The sequence below is a fragment of the Panthera leo genome, chromosome D4 (assembly GCF_018350215.1).
Source record: "Panthera leo isolate Ple1 chromosome D4, P.leo_Ple1_pat1.1, whole genome shotgun sequence".
Taxonomy (NCBI): domain Eukaryota; kingdom Metazoa; phylum Chordata; class Mammalia; order Carnivora; family Felidae; genus Panthera; species Panthera leo.
The window spans coordinates 71,438,810-71,463,597 of NC_056691.1; the positions used below are offsets into that span (position 1 = coordinate 71,438,810).

Sequence of the window (24,788 nt, forward strand, 5' to 3'; positions counted from 1 at the left end):
GCCATTGTGAGAGGTGTGAGGTGGTATCTCATTATGGTTTTGATTTGTATTTCCCTGATGATGAGTGATGCTGAGCATCTCTTCGTGTGTCTGTTGGCCATCTGGATGTCTTTGGAAAAGTGTCTGCTCATTCTGCCACAAACCTTTTAATAAGTACTTTTCCATTGCCCTTGTAATAAAGTGTAAATTACTCAGCTTGACTTACAAATCCTGCATGTGCCTCCATTTCCAGACACTGCCCCCTCCCAACTGTCTACTCTCCTCTTTTCTCCTATGTTCCAACCACATGAACAATTGATTTTAGCTTCCCAAAGAGTCAAATTCCTTCTTACCTCCGGACCTCTGCAAGTTGTTCAGAAAATATTTACTAATCTATATTTCTATGCACTTTGTTTTAGGCCTGAAGGGCCTGGTCCAGAACAGACAAACCAGAACACATAGCGAGAACACAAATTTTAATATATGTAAGAATTTAATATGCTATAAAGTGTCACATATCAGTGGGAACATAATTATCTAACAAATATTATGCAAGAATATTGGCCTCCACTGAGGAAAAAAAAGTTAAGAATAATAAAGTTGAAAGCCCTACTTAATACTAGATATAAAAATTAACAAGCCAGATTTAAGATGTACATATGAAATACACATCTCAATGTACATATGAAACCATTAAAAACTGGAAGATATTACAACTGGTTAATTGACCTTGAGGTGTGAAAGGAAGTTCTAAGCATATAGCAATAGAGGTATCTTTAAAAGAAATTTCAACATATTCAATAACATAAAAATCAAGAGCTTTGGCAATTAGGGAAAACAAAGAGCAAATAAACTGAGCAATATCGTATTAGTTGTAATGAATGCTTTATATTTTATTGTATTCCCAGCTCACAGAGAAGGTCCCAATCCATATAACCCAGCAATTCTGTGGCCTCATCTCCCCCACGCTTATGTCCTCCCCACCAACTCTTGACCACATGAACTCCTTCCTGTCCTTCAACCCACCCTGCTTCCACCTCAATGCCTTAGCCCTTGCTTTGCTTTCCTTTGGGTTTTCTTTTCCCACTTACCTGCAAACCTTGCTTCTGCCTTTGCGTATTCTTTCCTATTGCTGCTGTAACAAATTACCACCAGCTTAGTGGCTTAAAAACCTCATAAATTTAGGGGCGCCTGGGTGGCTCAGTTGGTTAAGCATCCAACTCTTGATTTTGGCTCAGGTCATGATCTCTCAGTTCATGATACCAAGCCTCATGTTGGGTTCTGAGCTGATGGTAGGAAACCTGCTTGGGATTCCCTCTCCCCCTCTCTCTGCCTCTCAAAATAAATAAGCTAAAAAAATTGTTTAAACCCTTGTAAATTTATTACCTTATACTTCTGGATGTCAGAAATCCTAAGACCCAGGTGCCAGCAGAGCTGTACTCTTTCTGGAGGTTCTAGAGCAGAATCTGTTTGCATGCCTTTTTCACCTTCTAGAAGCTGCACAGGCAGCTTTGCTTCTTTGGTTCACAGCCCCTTCCTGCATCTTCAAGCCAGCAGCATAGAATCTTCAAATCTCCTTGACTCTACTTCCCCATGTTGCATCTCCTTCTCTGACTGACCTCCCACCCCCCTCTCGTAACAATCCCTTACAGTGGGCCTAATCTTCCCATCTCAAGGTCGTTATTAACCTAATCACACCTGAAAATCCCCTTTACATGTAAGATAACATATGTACAAGTTTCAGAGATTCAGACATAGAAATCTTTGGAGAGGGCATTTTTCTGTCTACAAAATTTCCTTCAGATGTTGCTCAAATGTTACTTTATCAAAAAGACAACACTACACCTAAATAAAACAGAAAGAGCTTCTGTTCCATCCCTAAACCTATGCTTCTGCTTCTCACTGTATTTTATTCTTTTGTTTAGCACTTTATACCATCTAATTTATGCAATCTCCATCAGGCCAGGGACTTTATATTATTTACCCATGGGTTCCCATAGCTAGAAGAGTGGGAAGCACATTATAGGTGCTCAATAAATGTTTGCTGAATGAATAAATGAACCAGAAAAAATAAAATGACTTGTTTCCAGGGCAAGAAAAATACCAGAGATGACAAACTCTCTTGTATTGATAAATAAATAACAAAAAGAAAGGAAGAAAGGATGGACTGCATCTCCTCAAATTGCTGTTGAATTGTGAAATCTCTCTGTTATTGGTCCGCAAAACTTTCCCTATGTCATGCATTAGATTTTCTTTAAATTTTGGCCAGAGCAGTATTAAGTCAGTGTAATGAAGGCAAGAGGTGACAAGTCTATACATTTCTCAAGAAAAATCTCAATTCTTACATGTTCCTCCTGCCTCCATGGTAACCTAAGGAAGGTAAGTATAAGCAAAATCAAAAAGGGAGAAGGGAAAAACAATGTTGAGCCCACGTGGCCCGTTCACAACAAAAGTCCGTTCCGTTGTGATTTGTAGTCTGTTATTCAGCAGGAAAGAATCTTGGAAAAACAAGCATCTTGTTCTTGGAATGTCAGAGAGAATCAAAATAATTCAAAATCCAATCAGTGGCTTTGAACAAAACACATATTCCTTTTTCCTGCTAGATTTGGACAAGAATTCCTCACACAGTAGAATTTATAGAGCTGAAGACTACTGGAATAATGAACAAGTCTAGGAAAATCCTGAACCACCCTGACTTGCTAAGAGTTGGGGACAATGGTGCAGGGCTAGAGGGGGAGACCAAGGGAGAAGATGGGATAGGGCGCAATGTATGAAATGTAAGACTGAATTCTGGCAAGGGAACTGCCTGCTTTGGTATTTGCATAGCAGAGTAATGACACTTGAAACCTTTGCTTTTATTTTTCCTTAAAATGCATGAAGCCACATGATTGTTATAGTCACTCTTGCTGTATAAAAATTGTCCCATGGTTTAGTGGTATAAACTACAATCATTTGATTTTGCTCACAATTTTGAGGGTCAGGAATTTGGGACAGGCTTTGCTAAGTCTCTCCTTGGGGGTCTCTCATGCCACTACATTCAGATGTCAGCTGAGGCTGCCGTCACCCAAAGACTTACCTGGCTAGACATCTGAGTTGGCTCAATCATGTAGTTGGCAAGTGTTAACCTTTGGCAAGGTCTTTATCGTATTCAGTATATAATTATTAAATCCATATCACCTGCTAAGCACTGTGCTAAGTAAATAGAATTATTACTGACTGAAGTAGGAAAAAAGGAAGGAAGGAAGAGTTTATTTCAGTTTGTCACATTTCACCTTAAAAATAATGTTCTTTTTGGCATGCAGAGAAACCATGTGGTTCGCTCTGGCTTTTGTCCTCCAATAGTTCAAGCATTTAAAGAGAGAACTTAAGGGGCACCTGGGTGGCTCAGTCAGTTAAGTGTCCTACTTCACCTTATGATCTCACTGTTTGTAGGTTCAAGCCCTACATTGGGCTCTGTGCTGATAACTCATAGCCAGGATCCTGCTTCAGATTCTGTGTCTCCCTCTCTCTCTCTACCCCTCTGCAGCTTGTGCTCTGTCTCTTAAAAATAAATAAATGTTAAAAAAAATAAGTAAAAAGAGAACTTAAAAGATTAGGTTCATAGGGGCACTTGGGTGGCTCAGTTGGTTAAGTGTCGACTCTTGATTTTGGCTCAGGGCATGGTCTCACAGTTGGTTTATGAGTTTGAACCCTGTGTCAGGCTCCATGCTGACAGCGCAGAGCCTACTTAGGATTCTCTCTCCCCCTCTCTCTCTGCTCCTTCCCCACTTTTGTGCACTCTCTCTCTAAAAAATAAATAAACTTAAAAAAAGATTAGGTTCATAAATCAATGTTTGGGAATAGCAGGAAGAAGAGCATGGGGTTCTCCTTGCTGCCTGCCCATATCAGAATCATGTTCTCTTGGATAGAGTGAAGAGGGAAGGAAGTGGAAGAGATCTGCCTGGGACTTACCTCCAAAGTGGGGCCCAGAAGCATCAGAGAGAGCCATGTGGTTCCCCCAATATAGCAATTAAGCAGGGGACTCCTGGTTGGAAGAGACTATGCAGAAAATATGGGGCTCTTAGTCCTGGCCTGAGTGGCCCAGTGCTTAAGGAGCAGAGGGGCCTCCCACTAATCCCAGAGGTCTCATGAACCCCATGAGAGTTGGAGTCAAACCCACAAAAGCTAAAGATAGATTTTCTATCTGCCAGGCATGATAGGACTAGAAATAGAAATCCATTTAAATAATCAAAAGTAAATCACATCTCTTCCTCATCCTCCTCCTCCCCTTCACTATACTCTCTGCCTCAGTGGTCACACTGTTTCCTCCGCTTCTGTATATGTGTCTGTCTTGTCTCCCTTTGCTTCTTTCTTATAAGGACATTTGCCAAGGCATTTGGAGCCCACCCAGGTAATGCAAGATAATCTCTCCATCTCAAAACCCTTAACTTAATCACACATGTAAAGGTCCTTTTTCCCTATAATCTAACATTTACAGGTTCCAGAGATTAGAAGCTGGAATTTTGAGGACTTTTACACAGCCCATCCCACCCACTGAAGGGGTTAACAGAGCATCAAGTTGGCACATTCCTCTTAAATATTTAGACAAAAAAATAGTTATTTGTCCCATACTTCCAAATGAGGCTACGTGATGCTGCAGCTCCCTGTGTCTCTATTGTGAACTGACCCTGTCAAGAGCTTTTTATCATAGGCAACTCTGTCCTTTCTAACCCAATGATCACCCTTTGGGGCAATGGAAAAAATAATATAAATCCTCCTTTGGGTTCCTCATTATGTGCCTGAAAGATGTTACGATGCTTCTTTTGTAACCCCATTCATCATATCTGGGGTAAGTATGCCACTGACATTGCCATTTAATCACTCCACACATAATACTATGTAGGGTACAATTACTGTGCCAATTTGAGCTGTTTGCATTTAATTCCATCAAAAATTATCTCATGATATCAGAATACTATGAAGAATCACAAAGGAAAATAGATGTGGAAAAAAAGCTAAATTATGTACTTGAACTGAGCCTGACTCATCTCCCAAATTTGCATGTTGAGTATAGACTCAGTCCATATACCACTGAAATCATCAATATTACTAAAACATTGCAGGATTAGGATAGACACCAAAGGCCTATGTAATTAAAAGACAATTAGCATTGAAAGTCTCTTGGATTATGATGGAGATAAATCTGCCATGCTTTTAATAAATAGACCTAATTGCTTTACTTGATTATCTATTTCTTTCTTTAGTATTAAATTTACAAGAAAAAAATGAAGATCTTTAAAAGAAGCCTTAAAGATTTCATTTTTCAGCAGCCTTTGTCTTTAAGGGAAAAAATTCATTTTTATAATACATTGTTTCACAAAGTGGTTTATGATAATGTCTAAACTGTTTAGATTGCTTTGGGGACACATTTTAAGCCTTCATTTAAGAAAAAAAAAACAGCTGAACCATACATTACAGTAAATCAGTGACCTCTGGATCCTGTGTGTTGTGGGCTTGCAAATGGTTTCTTTTGCATTGCCATCATGAATTCTTTCCCAATGAACTCTGTGCAACATAATGAATATCCATATTTTGTATATAAGAAGCCCACTTGGCCTCCAAACTCTATTATGTGAATGACAATTATTTCTTAAATACTGATTTAACATTCACAACGAAAATATACATGACTGTGTGGCATGACAGACCACTAGCCTAAGACCATCCTATGAATCTAGATAAATAGGCAGAACCAAAACCAATGTTCTAGGTCTGCTATCTTGTAAGACTAGTTGATAGAGTCTTACTCCTGCTTCCTTACACCTCCTCTTACCCAGCTCTTGGGGTTTCCAGCAAAATTCCTGGATGGCTCCAGAAGTCTCTTGCCTATAGCCAAAGCTCTTCCTCAGAGGTTGTCTCATTCAGCCATGGCTGCTGCCTCTCCTAGTCCCTGCCACTTCCGTTGCTCTACAGTCCCAAGCAGCAGTAAAAGCAAAAGATAGTGAGGCATTCCCATCACAGAAATGGGTTGTACTGTTGTCAGAAACCTTGAGACTCCAGAAGCATCTGGGTTTTACTGCATGTTCATTAACAGCTTTTTCTTATTTCTACTTCCTAGGATGTGCCGCATCAGAACTCCATAAAGAGGAAAGGAGAACTTTCCACATTCTTTCAGAGCTAAGAAATAACTGATCATACAATAAGTAAAAAAAAAAACAAAAAACTGAAGCAGAAATGGAAAACCAAATTATTCGAGCTAAAGACACAGATAAGCCATAAATGTTACAGTGGTTGAACTGCTAATTCCTCTTAGTGCTCTTTCTATTCCACTAGATGAAAAGATTAGTAACACTGGAAACTTTTAAGGATGACATTCAAATTCCTGGTAGTTTGATGAGGTTTTTTTTTTTTTACTGTAAATAATTTTGGGGAAAATTCATCTCTGGCGTGCAATGATCTTGGAATATTTTCTGTGAAAAATAAAATAAGAATGCCTTTTATTGGTATTGGTACTGGTTTATAAAGATTACAAAGAGCAGAAACACATTATCCCATTTGATCCTCAAAGCAACTCTGCAAAGCAAACAGGAAATTCATACTATGATTACCATTTTAAAGATGAGGAAACTGAGAACCAAAAATCATAAAGCTCCTGATCAAGATCTTATAAATAGTAAATGGAAATATTAGGCCTTGATCTCAGTTCACTGTATTTCCCATTAAACCATAATGCCCCTTCATCTAACTCTTTCTCTCTTTTTTTTTTCCTGGAAAAATAAAGGCACTCCTATTTTAAAATTGAAAAGGTTGTTAGTTTTAAAGGAAAAACAAAACCTTTCTCCTTTTTAAAATTTCATGAACAATAAGAAAAATAACAAAAAATTACAGAAAAATTACAGAAAAATAAGAAAAAAACTTTGAAAGGAAAAAAGCGGGAAAAAAATCTCTGGGTTATCACTTAGAAACAATAACACCTAGAATTAATAACTTGGTGTATTTCCTTTTACACTATTTCCTGTGCAAGTCTGCCCATGTTAATAAATATAAATTTGCTTACAAAAATTGCACCATCTTTACAGACTGCTTTTGTGCACTGCCTTTTGCACTCAATACCTTTAGAACAACTTTTCATGTCAATATTTAAATACCAATAACTATCATTTTGATGACTACATACTATCTCATAGTATAGGTATATCTAATTTGTTTAATTGAACCCCTAAAATGCCAAATTTAAGTTGTTTCCAAATTTCCTCTATTTTATTTTAATCTTTTAATGTTTATTTATTTATTTTTGAGAGTAGAGAGGAGCAGAAAGAGAGAGAAGAGAATCCCAAGCAGGCTTTGCACTGACAGTACAGAGCCCAATGCAGGACTTGAACCCATGAACTGTGAGATCATGACCTGAAACAAAATCAAGAGTCAGACACTTAACCAGCTGAGCCACCCAAGCACCCCAGTTGACTCTATTTTAAATAAGTAATGTGAATATTGCCTTAAGAAACATCAGACAAATCTAAATTGAAGAACATTCTAGAAAATAATTGTCTTTACTCTTCAAAAAAAATCAAGGTCAGGAAATATAAATAAAAAAAGAATTGCTCCAGAAAAAAAAGAGAACAAGCAGTAAATGACTATAAAAGACAAAATTGGATGGCAATAAATTGAACAACCTAGAGGAAATGCATAAATTCCTAGAAATATATAGTCTACCAAACTGAAACAGGAAGAAATTTTTAACAGACTCCTTACCAGAAATGAAATTGAATCAGTAATCAAAAAACTCCCAACAAACAAAAGTCCAGGACTAGATGGCTTCACAGGTGAATTCTACCAAACCATTAAAAAACCTATTAATACCTATTCTTCTCAAACTTTTCCATAAAATAGAAGAGGAAAGAAAACTTTCAAATTCATTCTATGAAGCCAGTCATAGAAGTCAGGTATCAAAACCAGATAATTATATCACAAAAAGGAAAACTACAGACCAATATCTTGATGAACATAGATGAAAAAAAATCCTCAACAAAATATTAGCAAAATGAATCCAACAATACATTTAAAAAAATCTTCCACCATGATCAAGTAGGATTTATTCCAGGCATGCAAGGGTGGTTCAATATTCACAAATCAATCACCCTGATACATAACATCAATTAAGAGAAAGAATAAAACCGTAAGATCATTTCAATAAATGCAGAGAAAAGCAATTGACAAAGTACAAATTCCATCCATGATAAATACACTCAACAAAGTAGGTTTAGAGGGAACATACCTTAACATAATAAAAGCTTTATATGCAAAACCCACAGAAAACATCCTCAATAGAGAAAAACTGAGAGCTTTTCTCCTAAGGTCAAGAACAAGACAAGGATGTCTACTATCACCACTTTTATTCAGCATAGTACTGGAAGTCCTAGCCACAGTAATCAGACAAGAAAAAGGGATAACAGGCATCCAAATTGATAAAGAAGTAAAACTTTCACTATTTGCAGATGACATGATACTATATAGAAAACCTTAAAGACTCCACTATAAAACCACTAAAACTGATAAAGGAATTCAGCAAGGTTGTAGGATACAGAATCAATGTGTAGAAATCTGTTGCATTTCTATTCTATATGCTACTAATGAAACAGCAGAAAGAAAAATTAAGAAAGCAATCCCATTTACAATTGCACCGAACATAATAAAATACCTAGGAATAAACTTAATCAAGGAGGTAAAAGACCTGTACTCTGAAAACTACAAAATATTGATCAAAGAAATTGAAGATGACACAAACAACTGGAAAGACATTCCCTGCTCATGGATCAGGGGAACAAATGCTAAAATATCCATACCACCCAAAGCAATCTACAGATTTAATGCAATCCCTATCAAAATACCATCAACATTTTTCACAGAACTAGAACAAACAATCCTAAAACATGTATGGAACCACAAAAGACCCCAAACAGCCAAAGCATTCTTGAAAAAGAAAAGCAAAACTGGAGGTATCACAATTCGAGATTTAAAGTTATATTACAAAGCTGTAGCGATCAAAACAGTTTGGTACTGGCACAAAAATAAACACATAGATCAACAGAATGGAATAGAGAGTGCATGATTATATAGTCAATTAATCTTCAAGAAAGGAGGCAAAAAATAACATGGGAAAAAGACAGCCCCTTCAACAAATGGTGTTGGCAAAACTGGACAGCTACATGCAAAAGAATGAAACTGGACCACTTTCTTACACTATACACAAAAATAAACTCAAAATGGATTAACGACATAAATGTGAAACCTGAAGCCATAAAAATCCTAGAAGAGAGCACAGGCAGTAATTTCTCTGACATCAGCCATAACAACATCTTTCTAGACATGTCTCCTGAGGCAAGGGAAACAAAAGCAAAAATAAACTATTGGGAATACATCAAAGTAGAAATCTTCGATACAGTAAAGGAAACAATCAACAAAACTAAAAGACAACCTACAGAATGGGAGAAGATATTTTCAAATGCCATATCCAGTAAAAGATTAGTACCCAAGATATATAAAGAACTTTAATAATTCAACACCAAAAAACCAAATAATCTAATTAAACAATGGGCAGAAGACATGAACAGACATTTCTCCAAAGAATACATACAGATGGCCAAAAGACACATGAAAAGATACTCAATATCACTAATCATCAGGGAAATGCAAATCAAAACCACAATGAAACCTCACCTCACACCTGTCTCAATGGCTAAAATCAAAAGCATAAGAAACAACAAGTGTGGGCAAAGACGCGGAGGAAAAGGAACCCTCCTGTACTGTTGGTGGGAATGCAAACTGGTGCAGCCACTCTGGAAAACAGTGTGGAGGTTCTTCAAAAAATTAAAAATAGATCTACCCTGTGACCCAGAAATAGCACTGCTAGTAATTTACCCAAGGGATACAGGAGTGCTGATGCATAGGGGCACTTGTACCCCAATGTTTATAGCAGCACTTTCAACAATAGCCAAATTATGGAAAGAGCCTAAATATCCATCAACTGACAAATGGATAAAGAAATTGTGGTTTATATACACAATAGAATACTATGTAGCAATGAGATAGAATGAAATATGGCCTTTTGTAGCAACGTGGATGGAACTGGAGAGTGTTATACTAAGTGAAATAAGTCATACAGAGAAAGACAGATACCATATATTTTCACTCTTATGTGGATCCTGAGAAACTTAACAGAAGACCCTGGGGGAGGGGAAGGAAAAAAAAAGTTAGAGAGGGAGGGAGCCAAACCATAAGAGACTCTTAAAAACTGAGAACAAACTAAGGGTTGATGGAGGGTGGGAAGGAGGGGGAAGGTGGGTGATGGGCAGGGAGGAGGGCACTTGTTGGGATGAGCACTGGGTGTTAGATGGAAACCAATTTGACAATAAATTTCATATTAAAAAAATTAAAAAATAATAGTAATTTAAAAATAAAAATAGTAAAATAAAAGAATGAAGAAAAGATATATCGTGCAAGCATGAATCCAAAAGTTACCCCCCAAAAAAGTCAACTGATGGTTAAAGCACAAAGAATAACAACAATAGTAGAAGTGAAATATATGGCAATGATATCACAAAGAAAGTGAGAGCCACATCTCCTGAAGAACTTCACATTTAACTCCACATGTCACTAAGAGTTAAAGCTGGAATCCTAACAAAATCCTATAAATCCCCATGCCATCTGTTCCTATTAATTCTCTCACTTCCTCTCCTTCTATTCTCCCTGCTTTGCTCACTGGGCTCCATTCACACTAACCTATCCGCCTATTGTGAGAACATTCTGGACAAAGTCCCTTTGGGCCTGGTGGCTGCCTTTTCCCCAAAGACTCTCACGCTAAGATGACCAGAGGCTAACACACTTCTAAATGAGGACCACCTAGACAAATCTACTTCCAGTTGTAACCCACACACTCATCCCTAGCCCTGTGCCCTTATATTTTTCATAGCACTTACCCCCTTTTAACACACTATATGAATTTCCTTGTTTATTGAGCTTATTATTCATTTTATGTCCCCACTTGCTAGAATGTAAGTCCCAATAGAGTATTGTCTGTTTTCTTGATAAATGTAATCCAAGGCCATATAACAGTGGCTAGGATATAGTAGTTGCTTAATATATCTTTATTTGTTTAATGAATGAATAAATGAATATCTGTTGGAGAAGGGAAAAAGGGAAATATGTTAATGATAATAATACAAATATTACTCTGAGAACACAGTGCACCAAAAGAGAAGACATGATTTACATGGGCAATTAGACTCATTTTAGCCTTTTGTATAAAGAAGTATCCAAATGAAAATGGTTTTACAAATTTCAATACAGCAGAGATTAACAAGTTCAACCTCAAACACAAGTCCATTTTTCACAGAGGCTACCAAGTCAGTGAGAGGCACACACAGTTCTGTGATGTCAACTGCATTCGCACTGCATATCCTCTGCTTAGAGTCACCTGACATAAGAATAACATGATGTTTACACACAGCACCTGGATGTGTGTGCCCTTCATTCTCTATTCCTTTTATTCATTTTTTTTTTTAAAGAAATCCATTGCACATTAAATGCTAAAGCTAAGGGATTTGCAGAACGTCCATTAGAGATAAGAAACACCAAGCTACTGTTTGTTCATTTTCAACTAGCAGACATCTCTAGGCATAGATGTCACCCAGAGTAGTAATGTAAACAGGTCATTTAAACAAGGAATTCAGGTAGAAAATGGAAATCGTTGAAGAACCATTAATGCCCACACCAGCCTGCTTCAGCTAGAAACAAAGAGGAAAGATGCACTCACCATGTGAACGGATGGTAATAGGGTACATCAGATAATTCTGGCCTTCTACAGGCCTGCTAGCATCCACCCACATGAAAATGTTGTCAGTCTTCAAGAACCAGGGGCACCTGGGTGGCTCAGTTGGTTAAGCGTCCAACTTCAGCTCAGGTCATGATCTCGTGGTTTGTGAGTTCAAGCCCCACATCGGGCTCTGTGCCGACAGCTCCAAACCTGGAGTCTGCTTCGGATTCTGTATCTCCCTCTCTCTCTGCCCCATCCCTACTCACACTCTGCCTCGCTCCAAAATAAACATTAAAAAATATTTTTACAAAAATCTTCAAGAACCAGCTTAAATTCTCTCTCCTTCATGAAGACTCAGTGATTCCCAGAAATGAATGACATACTGGCTTCTATCAGATCTCAGCACCACATTGATAGCAACTTGTGGTACTTATACCTTAGATATATAGTCGTAAGTATTCAACATGGGGGCACCTGGGTGGCTCAGCCAAGAAAGCATCTGACTCTTGATTTCAGCTCACGTCATGATCCCAGGGTCATGGGATCAAGCCCTACGGTAGTATTCTCTCTCTCTCTCTCTCTCTCTGTTTCTCACCCCCTCCTCTGCTCATGCATGCTCTCTCTCTAAAATTAAAAAATAAATAAACAAAAAAACAAGTATTCAACATAGCTGCCACCATGAGGGAAGGTATCCTGTGTTTTAATCCTGTGTATGTCCTTTGGCACCTCACATATATATCCATTAAACCCTTAACTGAATCAAATCAAATGCTTCCAAAATTGTCTCCCATGCTGGGAAGCCAGGAAATATTTCTGTATACAATAGATATTTGCTGAATTCATTTGAATGGAATCCCAAGAAGATTTCTATTTCTGGAAACTTTTTCTATTAGTTCTATCAGAGCTCAGGTAGACCACTAAGGTCAGCAGCTATCACTTGTTCTTATTCTTTTATTTAAATTAACCAAACTTTCTTTAGCCAAATTTTATTGATTTCTAGTATAAAACAGCATATAGTCTGAATGATTGCCTAAATCATTCAAATGTAGGCTCCATGAAGACAGTTTTTGTCTCTTGGTTCTTTGCTCTTATGATGATTAAAACAGTCCCTGACACATAATAGATATTCAGTAATAATTACTGAATGAAGTTGTTCAAAACATCATGAAAACCCAGCTTTCTGCCAACAGACTATGAAAAGCAGCCTACTTATTACAGACACAGTGGTGGATCATTTCCTAAGAGCCTCCAACTTTCCCTCCATCCCTATAGACCCATGTCTCTCTGCACATTGAGAGGGAGAGTCTGTTCCCTTTTCCCTTGAGCTTGAGCTGGCCTTGTGACTTACTTTGAGCAACAGAATGCATGGGAGGGGGATGTTCTGGGATTTACACACCTAGATCTTAAAATACCTGTAGCCTCTGCTTTCTCCGTCTCAGGGTCCATGGGGTAATGAGAACCCATGGAAAAAGAGAAACCTAGCCAGGAGGCCCTGAGCCATCCCGGCAGAGATTCTGAACATGGAAGTGATCTTAGATGTTCCAACCCCACCCACGTTCCCAGCTGAATGCAACTGCACGAGTAACTCCAGCCAACACATGGAGTGAAGACTGGCATCCCAGCAAGCTCTGCTCTGTTGCAGAATCATGAGTAAATAACTGGGTTTTGTTGTCACAGCCACTAACTCTAGAGGTGGTTTGTTACACACACTAGATAACTGAAGCAATCCTAATTCATTTGTCTACATATCTGTCCTTTCTGTATGTTTGCATAAAAAATACTGTGAAATGATTATCACTTAATATGTGTTTCTGGGTGGTGACATCTTTGGTGGGGTTTTTTCTTTTTTGTCTTTAGTTTTTTGCTTAGTACTTTATATTTCTGGAATTGCATTAATAAAATGTATTTCATAAAAACAATAATTATTATTTTCTTATCATTTAAAACATTAACAGATCTCAAAGGAATGTTTATAAAACATACAGAGAATATAAAAAACTTCAAAAATACCTTTATACCTACCCACCACCCAGTTTAAGAAATAGAACATTATATTCAAAGCTTTCTATGTGCTCCTTCCATAACCCAACACCTTCCCTCAATTTCTGCTTCATGAACTTTGCTTTGCTTCTCTATGAAAATTTCTCCAAATATGATTATGTACCCAAACACACAATTGTATGGTTTCATGTTTGTGAAAAGATGGAATTCTATTTTATTGCTGTATCGTATTCCATTCCCTTAACACACTGTGCTAGCCCATTCAGCTTGCTATAACAGAATACCACACACTGGGTGGCTTGTAAACAACAGAAGTTTAAGTTCTCACAGTTCTGGAGTTTGGGAAGTTAAGTCCAAGATCAAGGTGCCAGAAGATCTGGTGTCTGATAAAGATGTCCTCACATGGCAGAAGGGATGATGAAGCTCTCTTGGGTCTCTTTTACAAACACACTAATTGTATTCACGGGAGCTCCACCCTCATGACCTAATCACTTCTCAGAGGACCCCACCTCCTGACACCATCACACTGGGAGTTAACACTTCAACTTATGAATTTGGGATGGGGGAGAACACAAACATTCAGTCTTAGTACACACCACAGTTTACCCATTCTACTGTTGTTGAACACTTCTGTTTGTTCCTAGATTCCACCCGTTACCAAAAGGGCTGCCATGAATATTGTTATACATGTCCCTGACGCAAGAATATTCGGTGCATGCCCAGAAGTGCTAAATACTTTGAGAGGCAATATAGGGGAGAGGTTAAGATGAGCCTCTAAAATCTAACAGACCTGGATTCCAACCCCTATTCCTTCACTCAGTCATCCCTGTGACCTTGTGCTGCTTAATCAATTCCTCTAACAGTTGGTAGGTCTAACCTTTGGTGCATTTGGTAATCACCTAAGGAGGTCTAAAAAATCATAGAAGCCTAGGTCTTGCCTTCAGAGGGTCTGATTTAATTGGTCCAAGTGGATGGTAGCCTGAGCACTGACAGTTTTAAAAGCCCCACCCCTACCCCAGCCATGCGAATGGGCAGCCACATCTGAGAACCAGTTTCCCCATCCGTGAAACCTTGATGAGGACAACAGTTAACAGGGCCTTACCAGAGCGCTGCCAGAAGGACAAAATAGTGTGCGTGACAGTGCCTGGAAGTCAATAATTTTAGCCCTTCTGGTGAAAGCCCTCACTCCATTACATTTTAAGTTTGAGTACAGCTGACATTGGAAGTATCATAATAAGTAGGATTTGATGACTGGGTGGATGCAGAGAAATAAAGGACAGGAACCCTGGTTCGTATGCTCTGAAGGGGAAAATACAGAAAAGGGAGCAGACCAGTCTTTTGACTCCAACTATCTAGACACAATCTCTCAATTACTCTCTGTTGTAATTTTCCAAGTTTATGTGAGATGTGAGTGATTCGAAACCCAGTTAGAGGCTTGCCTTTATTGTTTGCTGGCCTTACTGGGGGTGGAATCTTAGAAATGTTAGTGTCTTATAGAGATAATGTTCTCTTTGTTCAAAGATTTTGTTTTCCAACCAAGGAAATAATTAATTAAGCTTGTGTTCTCCCATCCCCCTCTACGATGTTCTAAACAGCAGTACTTATTTGGGACATGATATTAATTTTGTTTGGAATCCATGGTGACATAGTATTTGTTTTTTGTCATGAACATGTTACAAAGTGGTTTTATGATTTTCTAAACCAATCATTGCATTAGGAATCTTCCTTCATGCAGACAAAATTAAAAATCTGCCTCAATCTCAGACATCAAAAAAATCTTTCTCTAATTCAGTTAATGAGTTAGGCTTCCCCCGCCCCAAGAAAAAGAGTGTTAAATATCTGGAATTCATAATAACATCAAATTTTCTTTTATTAAGTAAACTGATTTGTCACTTTCAAAAACCACTTTAGTCAAATAGGTTATTACACTTATTCCCTTAAACTGTCATTTAGCAAATAAACACTGACATAGAATGTCCACCAAAAAAGAAAAAATGTGAGGAAGAGATACCTTACAAAGGTAGGAACTTATTGGGTGGTGAGAACAGTTCAGGGAATCTGTGGCCTGACTGGGCTAGGCCCGCAGCTAGATTTCATCTAATCCACCTGTCAGATGCCAAGAAAAATAAGTGCATTTTGTAGAGCCTGGTATCTCTAGCTCTCCCCTCTGACCTCCTTCCTTCCTGACCCTTTGACCTTCCCCGCAGGAGCTGCTCTGAGCAACTGTGCCCAGCACCTGGGAGGCCAACAATTCTGCAGAGGCCAACAAGTCAACATTCCACCGGGGACGCTGTGGCTGGATAATTCAACAAATTCAGCTGTTCTCCTCGCCACACCCTCCATCTAGGCTTCCACCCAAGGTTCCTCCTTCTTCACTATTAAAAATTGTAAGTCAAGGCCCCCAGTCTCTCTTCTCATCCCTCCCAACCAGTCCCCCCACCCCTGCTTCCCACCTCCATGCCTCCCTGCCTGTGAGCCTCCCCACAGTGCCTTGTGGAAACCCCAACTCTAGAAGGAATGAACTTCCTTTGGTCTACAAATATTTCCTTGAGCATTCCCCCAAAATTACTGACAAGTGGATTTATTGGATTCCCTCCCAAACCTGTCATTCCATTAGACACAATCACCCACTTAGTCATGAGAACACCAACTGTTAGAATAAACGTGACTTTCTGCCATTTGCCCTCCCATATCCAGTCTGTGGCCATGTCTTGACTACTGTGACTCCAGTGACTTTACAGGGAGGAGGGAATGAGATGGGCCCATGCTCGGTTCATTAGCCCTCCTATTATTTATTAAGATCTTTTTATGAAAAAGTTTAAAAGTACACTTAAATACAGAGAATAGCACAGCAAAAATCCCATATCCCCACCACCTAACTGCCTCAGATTGTAACATTTTACAACACTATATTCTATTCCATTTCCTTTCAATGCTTTTTTTTCTAACAGATGAGACTCAAAAGCATTGAGTGACTTTCCCCAGACCTACAGCCCTCACCCAGCACAATGTCTAAGACACAGAGTATGTGAAGGCTCATTTGCTCAATAGCTCTCACCTAATCTATGAGCCTCCTTGGGTCCCCCCTGTCCTTTCTCCCAAGCTCCCTTTCTAATCTGCTTCCTTGGAATATAGATGTTTCTGTCTGTACTGTCAAATTTTCCTTGCAATATCTGCCTATTTCCTTTTATTTTTTTCTCCCCATGCCATTCATTCTGTTTTTCACTTAGTAGCTATTTCATAAGCACCTACTATGTACCAGGCACTATTCCAGGCCCTCAGGATATGCATCCATCTACCTTCTTCTCTATGTAGCTTTGTCTTTGCTGATCCTTGCTGTTGGACCATCTGTCAATATGAATTTCTTCCCCTTTTCCTTTCATCATCCCTACCCTCCTCAGCTCTTGCCATACTTCCCTCACCTCACTGATTACAAAGGAAAATAGAAGCATTATTTTACTTACTGCATTTTTATGTTAGAATGATATGTCCTCTGTAGCTTTATTTTAAAAAAAAAAACTGATTAAGAAATAATTTCCTATTGATTAATGTTCAGATTTTTGACAGTAATACCAGGTCTTCAAAAAATCTTTTCTTTCCCACCAAGCACTTTGTATCCCAACCACATTTGAATAGCCTCCATGCTACAGACTTACTCCCAGGCCTTTACTCAGGCTGTTCCCATTATATGGGGTGTTTTCAACCTGGATTTGTCAAGGTTCTTGGGAGACTTGTCTGCCACTGTCTGCTTTTTCGCCCATGTCTCCAGCATTTAGCACAATGCCTGGTGCACAGGATGAGCTCAAGAAATGGTCATTGTATTTAAAAAAAACAAATAAATATTAAGTTACTCATCACTTGGGACAGCATGTTTTCTTTTAGCTGATGGGCCACCATAGAAACAAATTTTTTAACTTACATTGACCAACCAAAATGGAAAAAGAGACGGCAAGAATAGACAAGGAAGAGAAACATGCCACTCAGAAAGACTGAGAAGCTCTGAGGTTGTTCTTTCTCATGGGGTTACAGAACTGTCAGAGGTGGGGTCGAGGCAACTGCAAATAGTTTGCCTCCCTACTAATCCTTCAGGGGAGGGAAACCTGTTCTAAGTAGGCAATGTGACAGCTGCAATTCTACCAGCACATTCCACAAAAGTCACAAGAAAATTGATGAGAATTCGAATACTCTGTGATAGCAGTAAGAAAAAGCTTCCAAGGAAAAACACCAGGAAAGGGACTTGGTGACTTTTAGCCCTCGGAAAAGTGAATATTTAAAACACATGAATCTGTTAGACCCACCCCCTCACCCCCCCTCCCATAAATCAGAGGTTAGAGAAGATGGCATCAAATGCCCCAGTGAAGGTTTACACCGAGGGGCACAGCACCAGGGCTAAATCAAAGAACTAAAAGTTAAAAAATCATAATAACCACCTCTCTCTAGACCCCACCCCCGTCCAAGCTGGTTTACAACACTGTGGGTGAGATCATTCACCTGCACCAAGAGATAAAGCTCTTTATGATTCACTCCCTTAGGAACTCAGTAATTAAGATCATTTAGAAAATGAATAAGAGCTGTTTAAGAAAACAGGCATTCCTGGCAAAGGGATGCTGCAGGGTCTTGGAGCAGCTGGATCTTCATGGGGGCTAAAAAAAAAACCCCACATCCTTCGAGAAGGACAATACTCTGCAGCACCTACCTGCAATCAAGTTACCCAGGGTGCTTGTTACGAGTTCAGATTTGGGAACCCCAACTCTTTACTACTGAATCAATGTTTACACACAGAGATGTGGTTCAGTGTTGAAACTAGGAAATTTAGAACAAAACTCTCCTCTCTAGGCCTCCCTCGGATCTTAACTGGTTACAGCTCTTTTGTGAGACCTTTCATTTCCACACAAGGACAGAGATAGAGCTTGTGAGGGTCAAATATGTGTCAGCAAGTTTCCCTGGTGATTAATATTAGCTGAAGTGTGAGAAGAGCTTCAGGGGTCTGAAGACCATCACCATGGCACACGTAAAGGGCCTTTCATGTGAGACGGAAAGCTACCTGTTCCCTGGAGTTTCTCAGCTCTGGGACCACTCTCCCTTGACCTCAGACCTGAAGAACTGCAGGCAGGAAACCGTTTCCTCCTGTTTCAGAGCCTCTATGTCTTTTGCTCTTGCATAGAATTGTTCCATTGAACTTTGTACTCCTAACAGCTGCTTATATTTGTCACATCATCCTATTTAGTCTTCTCTTTCAATAGATTTATGTACTTCTTTGATTTTCTATTTCGTTATTCTAACGTACTCTTCTTGCTTAAACTCTGACTTCCTACTAAATTGTAAAAATAATTCATCATCCTTGTTTTGTAATTAAGTGATACAGCAATTATAACAAACCATCATAGCACCTAGGTGGAGAATTTATTGGTGTCCACTGAATAGTTCTTTAAACTTTCTGTACTTTAAAATTTTTCCAGGAGCACCTGAGTGGCTCAGTCAGTTAAGTGATTGATTCTTGGTTTCGGCTCAGGTCATGTTCCCACAGTTTGTGGGTTCGAGCTCCACATCAGGCTCTGCACTGGCAGTGCCAAACCTGCTTAGGATTCTCTCTCTCCTTTCTCTCTGCCCTTCCCCTGCTCATGCTCTCTCTCTTTCTCTCTCTCAAAATAAACAAACTTTGAAAATGTAATTTTTTTCATAATAAAATACTGGGGAGGAAGAATTCCAAAGGTACATAAAGTGAGTAAAAAGTAAACTCCTCCCCTCTCTTTTGCTTACTTCAATCTAATTCCCAGAAAATAATCACTGTCAACAATTTTTTTTAATTTTGTAATTTTCAGGCACACAGCTTTACAAGTCAACATCTGTACACACTTCAAAGTGATCCGCCACAAATCTAGTTCCCGTCCATCACCATACAGTTGAACCCCTTCAACAATTTCTTATATATTCTTCCAGAAGTTGTCTCTGCATAAGCAATCACATTTTTTTTCTACTTGATTGCATACATATGACATAAGTGCATAAAAGCATAAAAAACAAATCTTGGGGCACCTGCGTGGCTCAGTTGGTTGAGCGTCAAACTTCAGCTCAGGTCATGATCTCGGGGTTCATGAATTCAAGCCCCACATCCAGCTCACCACTGTTAGTGCAGAGTCTGCTTCAGATCCTCTGTTCCCCTCTCTCTGCCCCTCCCCTGCCTGCAGTCTCCCAAAAAATAAAAAAAAATTAAAAAAAATTTTTAAAGCATGAAAAGCAAGTCTGATCTTCCTTTTCTCAGTCATCAACATAACAGGAATTTCTTTTCAAATGAGTACATAGAGATCAGTCCATTTTCTAGTTGCTATATAAAATTTCACTTTATGAATATACATAATTTGAACAGTACTACAATGAGAGATATACAGGCTATGCAGGTAGTTTACAGTTTGGTTATTTGTTTAGCTGACACATCGATACGCAAAATGTCACCATGAACACCCTTATGCCATCTTTTTATATTCACCAGTTATTTGTATAAGATAAAATCCTAGAAGTGAAAATGATGGGCCAAAATTTGCATTGAAATGTTTTAAAATATTGCAAAATTGACTGCTAAAAATTCACACCATTTTTATATGCCCGTAAAGCATTTCTATTTTCCTACAATTTCAAATATGTTTAACATTTTCAAATTTCTTCCTCTTTGCCAATCTGATAAGTGAAAAAAAGCACTCTGAATCTAAATTCATTTCTTTAACTAAAAGAAATGAGCATCTTTTCACATATATGCCATTTGTATTTTTTTCCATAAACTGCTGATTCATGTTCTTCACCCAAATTATATTAGGGTTTTCAACTTTTTTGTTGATTTATTTAAAAGCTCTTCATGTATTAAGAAAATTAGCCTACTTGCCATATATGCTGTAAAAAGACATTGACAGTCGATCTTTTGCCATCTTATCTTATTTGTAGAATTTTTGCCCTGCAGAATTTGGGAGTGAGGTTTTACCACAGAACAGTTTTTCACAATTGTACAAACAATAAGTGATCATTACAATGAATTGGAATAACACATAAAATACCATATATGTATTTAAAACAAGCAGCAGCAGCAACAATAAACTGCACCCATAGTTACAGAGAGATGACTAAAGTTAATACTGTATTGTATATTCAAAAGTTTCTAAGAGAGCATATGTATATATAGGGATGGAAGATAGATAGATAGATAGATAGATAGATAGATAGATAGGCAAGCAGATAGACAGATAGATATACAAAACAACCTAAACCACTTATATGATTCATTCATACAAATGGAATACCATCCATCCAATTAAAAAGCGTGTTGTAACTGTTACATGAAAAACCAGTTTACAAAAGAGTAGATACTTACATATATGTAAGACTTTGCTATTTACAAAGTACATCCTGCTGTGTGATACTTCCAACAACTCTGAAATATGCCACTATCACCATCCTATAGGTGACAAAACAGAGAGTCAAGAACCAAGTGATTTCTCTGAAATGACATATTTAGTAAATGATCCAGGACTTCTAACTCCAAATTACCTGATTTCTCCAATTGATCCAGCTGCCTCAGGGGGAGAGTGAGAATGCAGAATAACATTTAGAAGGAGAGATGTTTCCATAGGTATGTAGCTTAAAAGTCTTTCGAATTATAATTGTACTAGCATACATCCCCAAATCACACTTTTATTCCCAAAATTCAAATTTCAACATAATTCTAATGTGCACAAATTACTGTATGTTTATTAAGCACAATCTAAATCTATCTTCAATGTTACAAAAGAAGTACTTGGTACAGAATGTGTCTGGTGACACACACCATAATGATCTCCCACTCCCTCATTATTTCTTGTGAAGTAATATATTTAATTATATCTGTCAATGACTAATATAACGGGCAGTCCTAACTTGGGACTGTCTTCTACATTAAATTAGAATTGCATTTCCTCCTCTGTCAATTCAGTCTTGTTTTCCACAGAAAGGCAAGCAGGATTGCTTGGTGCTAAATGTCCCATTAGCATTCTCTGACCTTCTGCACAGCTGGCTGCAGCTCTGAACCTGCTGTGGCCACTGAGACACACAAAAGAAATGGAAAAAGTCATTTAATGTCTAGAGTGATCCAAAATGCCAAGGAGCGGCCAGGCCATACCCAATAAAGGAAAGAAAATAAATAAATAGGCCTGACTGGGCTACTAGAAATAAAGGAGGCAAGAGCCCTGAAGATCTGGGGCCACAAAATTGCCTTCATCCAAAAAAACCCAAAAATACAAAAAACAAAAACAAAAAGACAGGGACACCTTTGGGAAAGCTGGTGACATACATACATGTTTACAAATCTCCCATCAAGAAAGCAGACTATATTTGTTTTTAAAAAAGAAAGCATGATCATTAAAACTAATCCATGTAAAATCCAAGGAAAATTTCCAGCCTCATAGTGCAAACCTCAACAACTATTGAATCCATATATCACTGTTCTCCTTGACTAAGTGTGTAGTGCGGTATAATAAAGCAGACAGAATTTGAGGGGAAATACTAATATTCCCTAATTTAGAGAAACAGAAGTCTGGAGGTGGTAGATGCAGAAAAAAAAAAATACCCACTTAGAGCTATACTCCCTCCAACCAATTTTCTCCCCTCTGTATAAAGACAATATTCTGAGGCCAGGACTGTGCTGGGCTGCGAGAGTTTCCTCTGACCAACAGATGTTGGCAACAAAGAAGGTGGCAGACACCAGAATTTAATCGACCTCCCTGCTTTTCTAACTCCCTTCCTCCTCACCTGCCTCTGCCATAGAGTCTGTAAAAGATAAAGATTCAATTTCCCTGCCTCTGGTCAGGTATGAGTGGCAACGAGCCAACTCCCAGCCAAAGAAATGGAAGTAGAAGTCTCTTGGTGCTGTGTCTTCCTCCCCACCTTTCTCCCTCCTGGAACCCAGGCCCAGCCTGGAGGTGCAGCAGACCTCACAGAAATGGAAGGGCAGGAGGGCAGAAGGAGCCTGCATCCGATGGCATTGTTGAGTCACCCAACCAGTCCTAGACTGACCACCTCTGGTCTTCTTGTTTTCTGCTTCAGCTACAATAGAGTTGTTTTGATTACGTGAAACTAAACACAACTCTAATACAACAAAATATCTCCTGGAGTGAAGCCACTAATCAACTGGGTGTCAACACCAAAAGAGCAGTCCTGAAAAAAGAGGTAGAAAGATGCAGTAGGGGACTCTTGTAAAAAACAAAAAACAAAAAACACACAGAGTTAGACATGATGGGATACAAGATAAAACAGTAGCAATGGGGGTGGAATAAAAGGGACAGACTGAAGAGATAGTTGGAGAAACTGGGCCCAACTTTCCTCTTCCCCCCTCCCAGGCCCCATTAAAACGGGAAAAGGGTGATAAAAATGGGAGAAAACTTGCATCTGTGCTAAAAATTGAAAAGGAGGTTTTGTATGGCCTCTGAATGGTTCTTATAAAACCAGATGGAGAGACAACACTTATGATCTGCTAATGAGAAAAAAAGCGAGCAGACAACATCCTAGCAGAACCCTACTAACACCAGCCAACGTGGAGGAGGAGCAAGGGCTGGGAGGAAGGTAGCAGTGAACATAAGGAAAACACACTCCCTAGAATTGTATTTGTAGCCACGGATCAGTACCATTCCAAAGAAGCTGTTCAAGGAGATCCCGACAGCATGCTGTTATTCCAGACACTGTAGCAAGACTCCTCTGAAACAGTACCGCTTTCTCGCCAGTGAGGCAAGGTTTCATTTTGAGGCATTGGTCAGCAGGACAAGAATGGAGGACATGGAGGGCCACACACGAACAGTTAGCATCAAGTACAACAGCTTCAAAGGAAGAACTAAATTCTTGCCCATGTGATAGTTCAGGATTCTGCTCCTTCTCCACACATCTTAATCTGCCAGTAATGTAAATATATGCCAGTCAGTCTTCCAGCTTAAAATCTAAAAATAATATTGTTTTAGCTATTATTATTATTTTAATAGTAATCAGACATACAGGGAGGAGATCCGAAGATAACTCAGCTATCTTGTTTAAACAGGTAAACACCAAAGGTAAATAGACCTCACTTTATTCACGAAGATATAAATAGAAGAAAAAAGGAGTCTATAAAATATATGAGCCTATGATTATGAAAATATTCTGCAGAGGAAGCATATGCATTTGAAAAAGACGTGTAACAGGAAAAAAAAAAGTGAGGTGAATTTCTTGGTACTTTCCAGAAATTTGAGAAAATATAGACTCGTTAAAATTACAGACTTAAAGGCAGAGGCTGAGAAATAGATGGAAATTTTAAAATAAACCTGAAGTTTGTAACAGTAATAATGTAGACGGGAAAATAATACAACAGGAGGCAAAATCTCCTGCCTCCTGAGAGGTGAAGACCAGAACATACAATGTTGAAAATCACAACACTGGAAGTTTTCCCAGGCTACAGAGAAAAAGATCAACAGGTTGAAATGTCAAGAAATGACAAATACGGATCATTGGTCTTAAATACACTCAACATACAGAGACAAGAACAAACAGAACAAAAGTATTAAGAGATATAAAAGAAACGGCTTTTTTTTTTTTTTTTTTTTTTTTTTTTTTTACAGATTCAGGCAAAGATACTAAGGAGATACCTCCACTTAACCATATTCTTCAGGCATTTTTGAACTTCGTGGGTGAGAAAAAAATCCTACAAATATTCAGAGAAAAAGTGGATTCATTACTACTTGTTAAAAGTCCCTCAAGTATAAGCAAAAGAAACTGAGATTAAAGACAAGAAATTAGCTTAAGCAAAAAAAAAAAAAAAAAAAAAAAAAAAAGTTTGATTCATGTATTCTGGGAAGTTCTGGGAAGTTCAGGACAAATTTGGTTTCAGGCTCTCTTTCTCTTTCCATTTTGCAGTTCTGTGTGCCTCTGCCTACCTTCATATTCATATTCATTCTCTCAATCTCTCTGCCTCTATTTCTATCCATTGATATCTGTATCTATCTACATACCTATTTAGATACATCTGTATAAG

At 38.5% G+C, this 24,788-nt stretch overlaps 1 protein-coding gene across 1 annotated transcript in view; it reads right to left on the minus strand.

Moving 5' to 3' along the window:
• The window catches only part of LPAR1 (lysophosphatidic acid receptor 1), a 358,989-nt gene that overhangs the window by 269,223 nt on the left and 64,978 nt on the right, over positions 1 to 24,788 (minus strand). Inside the window, exon 5 of the mRNA XM_042912683.1 lies at positions 21,132 to 21,215. The gene's annotated coding sequence lies outside the window, so the exon portion shown is untranslated. The remainder of the gene's footprint in view (positions 1 to 21,131; positions 21,216 to 24,788) is intronic.